This window comes from Lycium ferocissimum, chromosome 3 (assembly GCF_029784015.1).
Source record: "Lycium ferocissimum isolate CSIRO_LF1 chromosome 3, AGI_CSIRO_Lferr_CH_V1, whole genome shotgun sequence".
NCBI lineage: Eukaryota > Viridiplantae > Streptophyta > Magnoliopsida > Solanales > Solanaceae > Lycium > Lycium ferocissimum.
The window spans coordinates 66,921,600-66,932,150 of NC_081344.1; the positions used below are offsets into that span (position 1 = coordinate 66,921,600).

Here is a 10,551-nt window from a genome sequence, read left to right on the forward strand (position 1 = left end):
TTGCCGAGTTTAAAATAAAAGAAAATTTTTTTGAAACTTGGAAAAAATTTTAAAATAGATATTTGAGTGACTATAAATAATCTCATTAAGGATAAAATAGAAAGTTTTAAGTTAAATTGTTACTCCCCTTGTCCCGATTTACATGACACTTTTCACTTTTTGGGATTCAAACGTCTTAATTTTGACCGTACATTTGGACATAGTATCTGCGTTTTTTCGAAATAAAATTTACATTTTTGAAACTTCGTAAAAAAGTACTATAAGTTACAATAATTAATAATTCAAAATATTTAAAAGACATATAAAAAAATTGCGCTCAAAGAATAATTCATTTGATTCTCAAAAGCTGAACACCATCACATAAATTGTTACTCCCCTTGTCCCGATTTACATGACACTTTTCACTTTTCGGGATTCAAACGTCTTAATTTTGACCGTACATTTGGACATAGAATCTGAGTTTTTTCGAAATAAAATTTACGTATTTGAAACTTCGTAAAGTACTATAAGTTACAATAATTAATAATTCAAAATATTTAAAAGACATATAAAAAAAATTGCGATCAAAGAATAATTCATTCGATTCTCAAAATCTGAACACCATCACATAAATTGTTACTCCCCTTGTCCCGATTTACATGACACTTTTCACTTTTCGAGATTCGAACGTCTTAATTTTGACCGTACATTTGGACATAGAATCTGAATTTTTTCGAAATAAAATTTACATATTTGAAACTTCGTAAAAATACTATAAGTTACAATAATTAATAATTCAAAATATTTAAAAGACATATAAAAAAAATTGTGGTCAAAGAATAATTCATTTGATTCTCAAAATCTGAACACCATCACATAAATTGAGACGGAGAAAATACTAAATGTGAAAAGATATCATTTTTTGGTCTGATTAAAAAGAAATTCTTCACTTGAAGTCCATTAGGCGAACCAGCAAAAGATAAGAAGTAAAAAAACACAACAAAAAAGGTTTGAAGGGTCTGTCAGACAGCCATTAGACCATCCTAGCATCATGATTGAAGCTAAGAACGATCATCTACGGCACCATGACCCGAGGGTCGTGGAAGCTGTTAATCACGCTCTGGTCCAATGGCCACGAGTCATCCACCAGACTTGATTTCCTGTCTCCTTAGAACTCAAGGATACAGTGGTACGAGCCTATAGAACAGATCCTGTTCAAGTAAGGTCGTGACTTGTAATTATGGTGCTCATTGTTAAAAAGAGTCTTTTAGGGCTGTGTCTTATCGATGCGGTACAAAACTTTTGAAGCGAACTAATTTAGGCCCGTTGAAAGGGGAAGGTAGAAAAGAGAAGTCTATGGTAGAATGTTCAATTCAACACTTTCAAATAATGAGTGTTAATTAAAACTATAATCTTGGCTATTGCATGTCTTCAGAAATGGGATAATCCCACTTTATAAGAGGAAAATTGAAGGACAATATTCATCTGGTTAAATGAAAGTGTGTGTAGAATATTTAGTACATGTGCTCTTGCATGGCTTCAAAAGACTAAATTAAGTGGCTTAAAATGATTCATTGCTGCCTTGATGGTGCCGACCTTTGTTTCCTCTGTCCCAAAATACTTGTCACGTTTCTATTTTCGATACCTAATCTTCAAAGCTAAATTAGATAAGATTAATTTAATATTTTATCATTCAAACTTATATACTCAAAAACTATACAAAAAATTACTATAAGTTACGATTTTTCTCATATCAATACAACACCAACAACATACCCAATGTAATCCCATAAGTGGGGTATGGGGAGGATAGGATGTACTGGTAAAAAAATGCATCTTAAATATTGATCAAAGTTCATGTAATTTGACTCTCGAAAAGCTAAACGTGACAAGTATTTTAAGACCGAGGGAGTACTTTGAGGTGCCTAGCTAGAAAAGTTGGTTTAGTAATCAAATGGTGAATATTGCCAGCAAAAGATAATATTCTCTGTATCCTTCCAATTTTATGGAATGTCCCCGAAGGAACGCGAACAAAATATAAGAAGTGAAAACGCAACCAAAAAAAAAAAATTGAAGGTCCGTCAGACAGCAATTAGACCATTCCAAAACCACAATCGGAGCCACCACGCTGTCTCCTTAGAACTCAAAGATACATTGGTACAAGCCTATAGAACAGATCCTGTTCAAGTAATTGAGGTCATGACCAGGGGCGGATGGAGCACTATAACTAGGGGTTCAATTGAACCCCAAACTTCTGATGTGGGGTATAAATTTATGTGTAAAAATTTACTAAAATTACAATAAATAGTAGATATGAACTCATAACTTTAGAAATATAATGGTTCAATGCTAAAAATGTTAAAAGGCTGAACTCTTAGAATTTAAATCCTAGTTTCGCCTCTGGTCGTGACTTGTAATCCCAGTGCCCAATATTAAAAAGAGTCTTCTAGTGTGGTGTTTCATCCATGTGAGACAGAATATATTAGGAACTTTTGAAGAGAATTCATTTAGGCCCGTTGAAAGGGGAAGGTAGAAAAGGAGTCGTCTTTGGTAGGATGTTGAATCCAACACTTGAAATAATGAGATATTGAAACCACTCCTATCATCTTTGGCTACGTTTACTTTGGTTAACACCTCCGTTTAATTTCTTTTTTCCTGCTCCTTTTTCTTTCTTTCTTTTGCAAATCAGCCCTTTGGGAAGGGGTGCATAACTAAATAGAAATATCCAAAACATATACATTTTCCGGCTATTATTTTGATGAGCGATTATGCAGTATAAAAGTCCCGAAATAAAACCTGAATCTTGTAAAGGCAATTTGTATAAAGATATGCTCAGGGATGGAATAGGGAAGAAATTAAGCTGGTATTAGATGCTATATTACCTGCAGTATCTAAAATGCTTGAAGCAAAAATATATTCTCTTGAAGTTGGAAGTTTACCTTTTCTATTAGAGATTTGACAGCTAATTAGAAGTATTCAAAACTTGGTCAAAATCAATACCTCAAATAGTGTATTCGTGTGAAATATATATATATATATATGAATATTTAATTTAGAACCAATTGGATTGAAAGGTCATTTTAGAATACAAAATTCGTTAATTTGAAATCCTGATTCTGCGTCTACCACTAATGGTCAATGATCTTGCAGGACACATCATTATACATCTTCCATGAGTAAACCTCATGCCCCATCTACTCACCATCTATTAAAGAAAGACTGGAAATTTGGACCCAAGATGTTATTTTTAGAAATTTTATTTTGCGTGAGTGCACAAATATTACGTGGCAGACATAAGTTGTGTGAGTGTCCTCTCATATTTTGCCAAATGTTCTTGGGTCCGAAATAGAGAGAGAAGAAATGGGGAATAGTGAACCTAAGAGCATTTGGTGTGAAATTCATTATATATATATATATATATATAAGTTTCTCTCTATTAAAAATAAATTTTTTTTTCAATTCTTAACGTTTTGAAATTGTTTCTTTAGAATACAAATTCGTTAATATTTTTCAACTATTTTAAGCACAATAAATGGTCAATGATCAAAACACTGCAGGAAAACACATCATTATATATCTTCCATGAGTAAACGGGCTCTAAGTCTCCCATCCCCAACACGATTCTCTCTCCTTATATTTTGAACTATGTTCTTCCTTTTCTATTTATTTGTGAGTTTTCATGATATACAAAATAAAAGCAGATCTTATTCTCTTTTTTGCCATAAAATTCTTCTCTGCTGAGGTCAATTTTCTTTTATGTATTTGAGCCTCATGGCTAAATTAATAGCTGACTATCAAGGAATAATTTATGTTGGAACTCAGTGATAAAAAATGAGTCTAAAATTGGATTTAAGTGATGAATACGTTTTTGTTTATGGTTGTTTTTTGTTTCTGGAGATTCACGGTAACAACAAAAATTGAATTATTTGAGTTCTTTCAAGGTTAATGGCGCTCTTTGTTTCTATTTTTTTTTCCATTTCTTGAGATTATTTGGCGGATTTAACTTTTAAGTATCTTTGAAGGTTAAGGGTGCATTTTTTTTTCTTTAGATTACTTTTGCCATACATTTATTTTTGTGTTCCATGTCTACAGTTCTTTTTTGCTTCAACTTTTTTTACAATAGGCTTCGAAAAGGCAGACAATTATCAAATAATAATTTCAAAAATGAAAAAGATCCATAATGCCAAAACCTCTGCATGTACGATAATCGGTTAAAACATATGAAGATAAAATGTCTGGCGCGCTTTCATTTTTCGAATGCTAACATCGAAAAGAAAAATTAATTTTTTTTTTTGAAGTATTGTGCCTCTATTAAGTGCTATGTGATTAATTCTCAATACCTATTTAATTAGGGGTAATTAGTCAAATTTCTTTTTGTTGGGAGTTAGTATTTTTTAAGGGGTGTGCAAATAGTTAAGAAATTTTGGATTGACTTATTTTAGGTGTTTTTAAGCCAAAATAACTTTGAAATACTTTTTGTAGTGTTTGGGTAAAATTTTAAAAAAATGCTTTTAAGCACTTGTTTTTAAGCCAAATGACAAAAATAAGCCATAAGTTATCTTCTTAACTTTTTAGCTTTATTATTATTAAATTTTGTTAAAATTCTTTCTAAGTGGGGACACTCTTATTGATCGGAGAGTATCATTTATCATTGTATTTAGAGGTTCAAAGATACAGAAGGTTTTAAAATATCTTGGAACTACAAGATTGGTACTTTCTCGTAAAAGAAAATCATAAAAGTATTTAGGAGAAAAAGAATGAAACAGTCAATCAATGTTAAATTGCTACAAGAGTTGCGTGAGAAGGAAATATCTTGGAATAAGACAGAGTATTAAAACAAAAAAAAAAACAAAAAAGGATTATGGGGAGAGAGAAATAGTGCTGAAACTTCAGCAACTCTTTTGTTGAAAAAACCCAAAATTCACTTGGCAAAAGATGAGAGCAACCTCATACAACTTATGTCTGTCCAGTAGTCGTGTCTTACACAAAATAAAAATTTTCGTTACTTTGCATAGACTTTTGCTTGAATAGTGCACACTGCATTCACACGGTCGACTTGTACTGGTTTATTAATACAGTAGTAAGAGAATTTGCACTCCACAAGCTAGTAAATGTGTACATATACATTCACTATCCTTAAGAAGATACTGTTTGAGTACAATTCAGAAAAATACATGCAGGCCGCTTTGACTTCTTTAAAGAAGTCCTAAATTTGTAGAGTTTAATTTGACAGTAAATTTGTAGAGTTTAATTTGAAAGAAAACTATGAATAGTCACATACATGTTCTTTTCAAACTTGAATCTAGATTCATGTTTCATATTCAAATATATGAAGAAAGGACGAAGAAAAGAAATCATTTATTATATATACATAAAAAAATATTTTTAAGGTGTGTAATGGGTCGTCTAATTATATTCACGTGTTGAAATACTGTTTAATTAATATTAGAATTGATAAGAAAGTAGAATAATGATTGAATAAAGGTCAAAAAGGTAAATGCAACGAGACCAAAAGCCAATATAGACAGATCGTCTTCTTCCTAAGTACAAAATGGATAATTCCTTCACTTTTGTCACCTACTGATTGGCAGGTGGATAAATCCTCAGATGGTACACTTTCATTTTTATTTTATTATTATACCAAAATGTTCTTTCATATTTTAACGAAAGGTTTCAATAAAGATGAGTTTTGACGCATTTTTTGTATTTTTGATTTATCATTATAAAATTATAAAGTATAAGAAATGGTTATTAAACTTATCAAATTAACTTCTCATTGATGTATTGATTTATCATTATAAAATTATAAATTATAAGAAATGGTTATTAAACTTATCAAATTAACTTCTCATTGATGTATTATTTCATCGAGATTCAATCCAAATTACGATGGTATTTTCTTGTAAATTATGAAATCATTTTATAATACAACAAAAAATTACTCAGCTTTGTGTAAGTATCCTAAAAGTCTCATTTTTTTTTTATACTATAGTACTTCTTATTGGTTTATAAACACACTAGTTAGAGGTTAGCACGGGCCCAACGCTAAAATATTTCAACATTGTGTCCAAGATTGATTTAAAATTGATAAGAACAACTTCGAAAAGTTCAGTACCTAACACTTGGTTGAAACACCTGTCGAAATTTAATCTTGAATGATATGTTTCTTTTCCAAACAGGAAGTTGGGTACTCCTATTGCCCTTGTCCTTCCCAACAAAGAGATGCTGCTCACTGCTATGATGTGAATGAGAAGTCTCAAAGAAGACAATGGTTATATCTTGTAAGTGCGAAAGCCGAGATTGTAAAAGAAACTTTTCATCGCATAAAAATATCTAATAGAAGAACCAATAACAAAAAAATGGAGAGAACATTTAATAGCAGCAGCAAATCCATAACAATTATAAAGTGAAAAATAGAAACTAATAGACATGTTCGACCGCTTAAAAATGTACTTCTCATCAATGCCTTCAAACACTATATTGAGTGCAAATGCTAATCCTGGGAGTGAAACTAAATACCTGGCCAAACAAAAGGCATTAACTTATTATGGAAAACTCAGAAACTGGTATAAATAGAAATAGAAAAGGTTTGTTTTTCTACCGAGTGAAAGCTGACTCACTTACCTTACTCGAGCCCACCCTTTACATCACATCTGCATATGGTGTGGTGGGAGTTGACGATGACTATATCTCAACCTTGTCTCTCTTACACATGTTTTTCTATTAATACAATTACAATATTATGAACATGTTTTTTAATGACTTCAGAATAGATAACATTGTATGTGAAATGGTCATAACATCTAGGAGGTAGTTTGGAACATGACACTTACAAATATCTCCTCGTGGAAGTGAAGCTCTTCTAATTACAACTCGGATTGCCGGTCAGTTGGAACGTGGAACCCTCACCTAAGCGTAAGAATCCCTTTGATCTCCACAATCAATATACACTCCTCGAAAAGGATGCTAAGAATATTTCTAAATGTAGTCTTTTCTTGCTCAATGAAATTACACTATCTTATGTGTAGGCTCAAACTGAATTTTTTTTGCTCAACAGGGCTTTCTAGGGGACGGATGACGTGTTTTGTTCTCAGCTACACTAAGGTGATACTATATTGTAATTCTCGAATTCCCTGTCTTTTCTACTTATCAGTTGGTCATTTCCCTTCTTACTCTTCTGTCAGTGAAAAAGAAGAATGTGGTGGAGATCAAAGACTGTAAATGATAATGATGCAGTATTTGTCTTTTGCATTTTCCTAAGATTTGTGGGAAAAAGGTTAGATGCCTACAGCGATCATCGAACATCATATGTTCATTTATATAACAAATATCTTAGGATGTGAGGCTATGAAAAGGCATTTTCAAATAATCTCCCATTTAAAATTATTCAATATTAATACCAACACGACATTCTTTCTTAAAAGAATTCTTGTAGACCCATAAGAACTGTTTAACAAAAAAGGTCATATACTCAATCAGAAGTACTTCTTAAAAAATATATTTTTCAAGGCCTGATTAGCTTCATAAATAAAAGCACAATATGCAAGCTGAATGTTAACAAAATACAACAATGCATTCAGGAAAAAAAAAAAAGATTCTTGTTTTAAGGCTTAGGGTAGTTCATGGTAATTGTTTTTTAAGTTGCTTCAAGTCTACGATAGCATATTTAGACCAAACGCGTCTTCAGGGTTCAAATGATAATGCGAACATGTTATTCTGATAGTTGATAATCATTCACCAGCTAATTATCTGTTGATTTTTAACCATAACGCATCATGGGTATGAACCCATCAAAATAAATTTTTTTTTTAGGGAAAGTTAGCATGACTTATTTATCCCAAAGCTGCTATTAGACATATTTGATATTTCAATTACCAAAACAATAACATGCACACATAAACCCAAAAGTAAAAGCACGAAAATGAACATCCTAATGGGATAAAAAGAGATTGAGAAACAAAGATTGATAAAAGCTTTTACTCGGAAAGAGCTTTGGAGGAGGGTATATCTGTTAATGGTGGCACACTTCGTGTATGACTTTGCTCCTTTGCACCTTTTGATTCATCCGTTGACTGATCTCAGGCATCCGTGTTCTCAACAAATTGAGTCTACTTATGTGTGCATCAACATCAGAAAACACATACAAATTTAGAGCGGAAAGAGAAGTAAAGCTCAATTGCACTAAAAAGGTACCTTAAAAAATGTGAAAAATAACTTAATTTGTTTCAGGCACATTGACGAACACCCTTGGTGTATCATTGTGCAATTTGATACCCACCAAAATTCAATAACAATTATTGCATACACTAAATAAATATGTATTCATTCCAAAAGTTCCATTTGCAGTAGGTGTTCATTCATTCTCCAATAACGTAATAAATATGCATTCTGATAGATGCGCCCAAGTATCTATTCCAAAACACGCATTCACATAAGTGGTAAAATATAATGACATACATGTCAAAAATCAAACCGAAAATCAAAATATAAGAGGAAAACTATCACAATTTTATCAAAATACCACCACCAAGAAATGGGTGAAAAAAAGAAAATAAAGAAGAATGGACACAAGCAAAGGCTAGGAAGGAGCTGTTAATTTTATGAAAGGACACGTGCAAGTATTTGAAAAGACTTGAGGACATATAGTGAATTATAGGAAAAGATAAGGGTTAAAAAGTAAAACTACATTGAAAGGTTTTTCCAGTGCAAGACAAAGTACAATTATTTAAGCATGTGTTCGTCCCTTTACTCCCATTTCTATAATAGAGTAATATTTAATCCATGTCAGAGTGTCAAACTGTCTTTCATTTGCATATGGACAACAAAGTAACAAAAGTGAAGCACCCAATAAAACATAAATTAATGTATAAATCAGTGTCACTTCTTCTGGCAATTAGGCACCCTTCTAGGACCATAGATATTACACATTATCATAACTAACTTTCAAATAATATACAGTAGCAAAACAAAGGGCACTTAACTGTTTACACAACAAAATATATAACACCGATATTTAAGTTTCGCGGATGGAAGGCAACACCAATTCGTCTAGCAAATTATCATTTCGATCAAAGGTTTTTTTTTTTTTTTTCTGTGATCGAATTAAAGCGAATTGCATATCCAAATACTTCCCAAAGCAAAACTAACAAATGGGATCACAACCTCTAGGTTACAGTTTAGTGGTATCGATGATGAGAGTTTTTCACACAATAAGTATTTTGAGTTTATAGTTTAGTGATATTGGTGAAAGTCTTTTACACAATATGTGTTGTGAGTTTATAGTTTAGTGGTATCGATGAGAGTCCATCACACAATAGGTGTTGTGAGTTTACAGTTTAGTTGTATCGGTGAGAGTCTTTCACACATTATGTGTTGTGAGTTTACAATTTAGTGATATCGATCAGAGTATTTCACTTGTGAGTTTCTAATCCAGCGGTATCGATGGAGTCTTTCATACAATAGGTGTTGTGATCAATTTACGGTCTAGTGATAATGGTGAAAGTCTTTCACGCAATAGGTATTGTGAGTTCAATTCTCCACTATTCTCTCCTCATTTCCTTTTTCGACTCCATGTCGAAAAACAAGTAATATATAGCAAGCAATTATAAAGTTAAATGAACTCAATAGTTCCTTATTCTTTTGCCATATCCCTTCCAAAGGAACTCAGATTTGTTGATCCGATACGGTTCCTCGCTTTGCTATAGTCAAGTTATTTTACTCATCTTGTATATAAAGCAGAATTCAGACAAGAAGTTATCCACAGGCAAAGATATTGAAACACTTTTAGAGCTTCAATTTTATCAATATAATAATTTCATTGATCTTCTTACCAAAAATTCCCATTTCTTGCATGTTATCATCTCCTATATAGAATCTCTCTTCTATTTGCTCCCCCATATCATAACTGAAGGAAATGATGAAGAGAAGAAGCAGAGCTATATACTTTGATGCCTTAAAAAGTTGAGGAAAAGGAGTGATTGACTCCCACATCAAAACAGAAAGAGAAAGCACTAAAATAACTTACGCAGCCATGCAGTGAGCACAAAGCGAACTATTCTTTCGCCTTTTACTAAAGAATACCGTGTGCGCTCTGCATTTAGTGGCACACGCCTATTTTTGGAGGGGTTCTCTTTACTTAGTGCCCCTACAATTCTAGTTTCAACTTTGTAAGTGTCATGTTTGATTAGTCGTATTCTTAAGATCAACCAAGTGGAAGAAATCTCAAACTAGATTTACTTTGTTAACAGTTCATTCATGGTTGCCATTGATTGAATTTTATTTCAAATCTCAAAAAAGAAAATAAACTCTAGTGGTTGGTAATTCTTCTTTCAGTATTTGGTCAAGCTCTTCTAATGAAGTGCATATATTAAACATGGCAGAGAATAGTTAATATAACTGCCTAAAAATGGTCAATTCAAATGTGTAACAGGAATTAACAATTGGATTTTTAAATTCTTATCCTATGCTGGTAGAGAAATGTTAAATCAGTAGTGTATTTGTTCTCCATTCAAACTTTCTGGTTTCATAGAAGAGAAAGTTGTAATTAGTCTAGATCTTGTATTTCTGCCTAGA

The 10,551-nt window shown here is 32.1% G+C and overlaps 2 non-coding genes across 2 annotated transcripts; one reads left to right on the top strand and one right to left on the bottom strand.

Annotated features, from left to right (window-relative positions):
• Window positions 1-995: 995 nt before the first annotated feature.
• Window positions 996-1,208, bottom strand: LOC132051338 (small nucleolar RNA U3). The gene has a single exon (XR_009413705.1). It is a non-coding gene; the product is annotated as a small nucleolar RNA U3 (small nucleolar RNA).
• An 8,797-nt stretch (window positions 1,209-10,005) lies between these two features.
• Window positions 10,006-10,123, top strand: LOC132051276 (U5 spliceosomal RNA). Its single transcript, XR_009413658.1, has one exon. It is a non-coding gene; the product is annotated as a U5 spliceosomal RNA (small nuclear RNA).
• The last annotated feature ends 428 nt before the right edge of the window (window positions 10,124-10,551 follow it).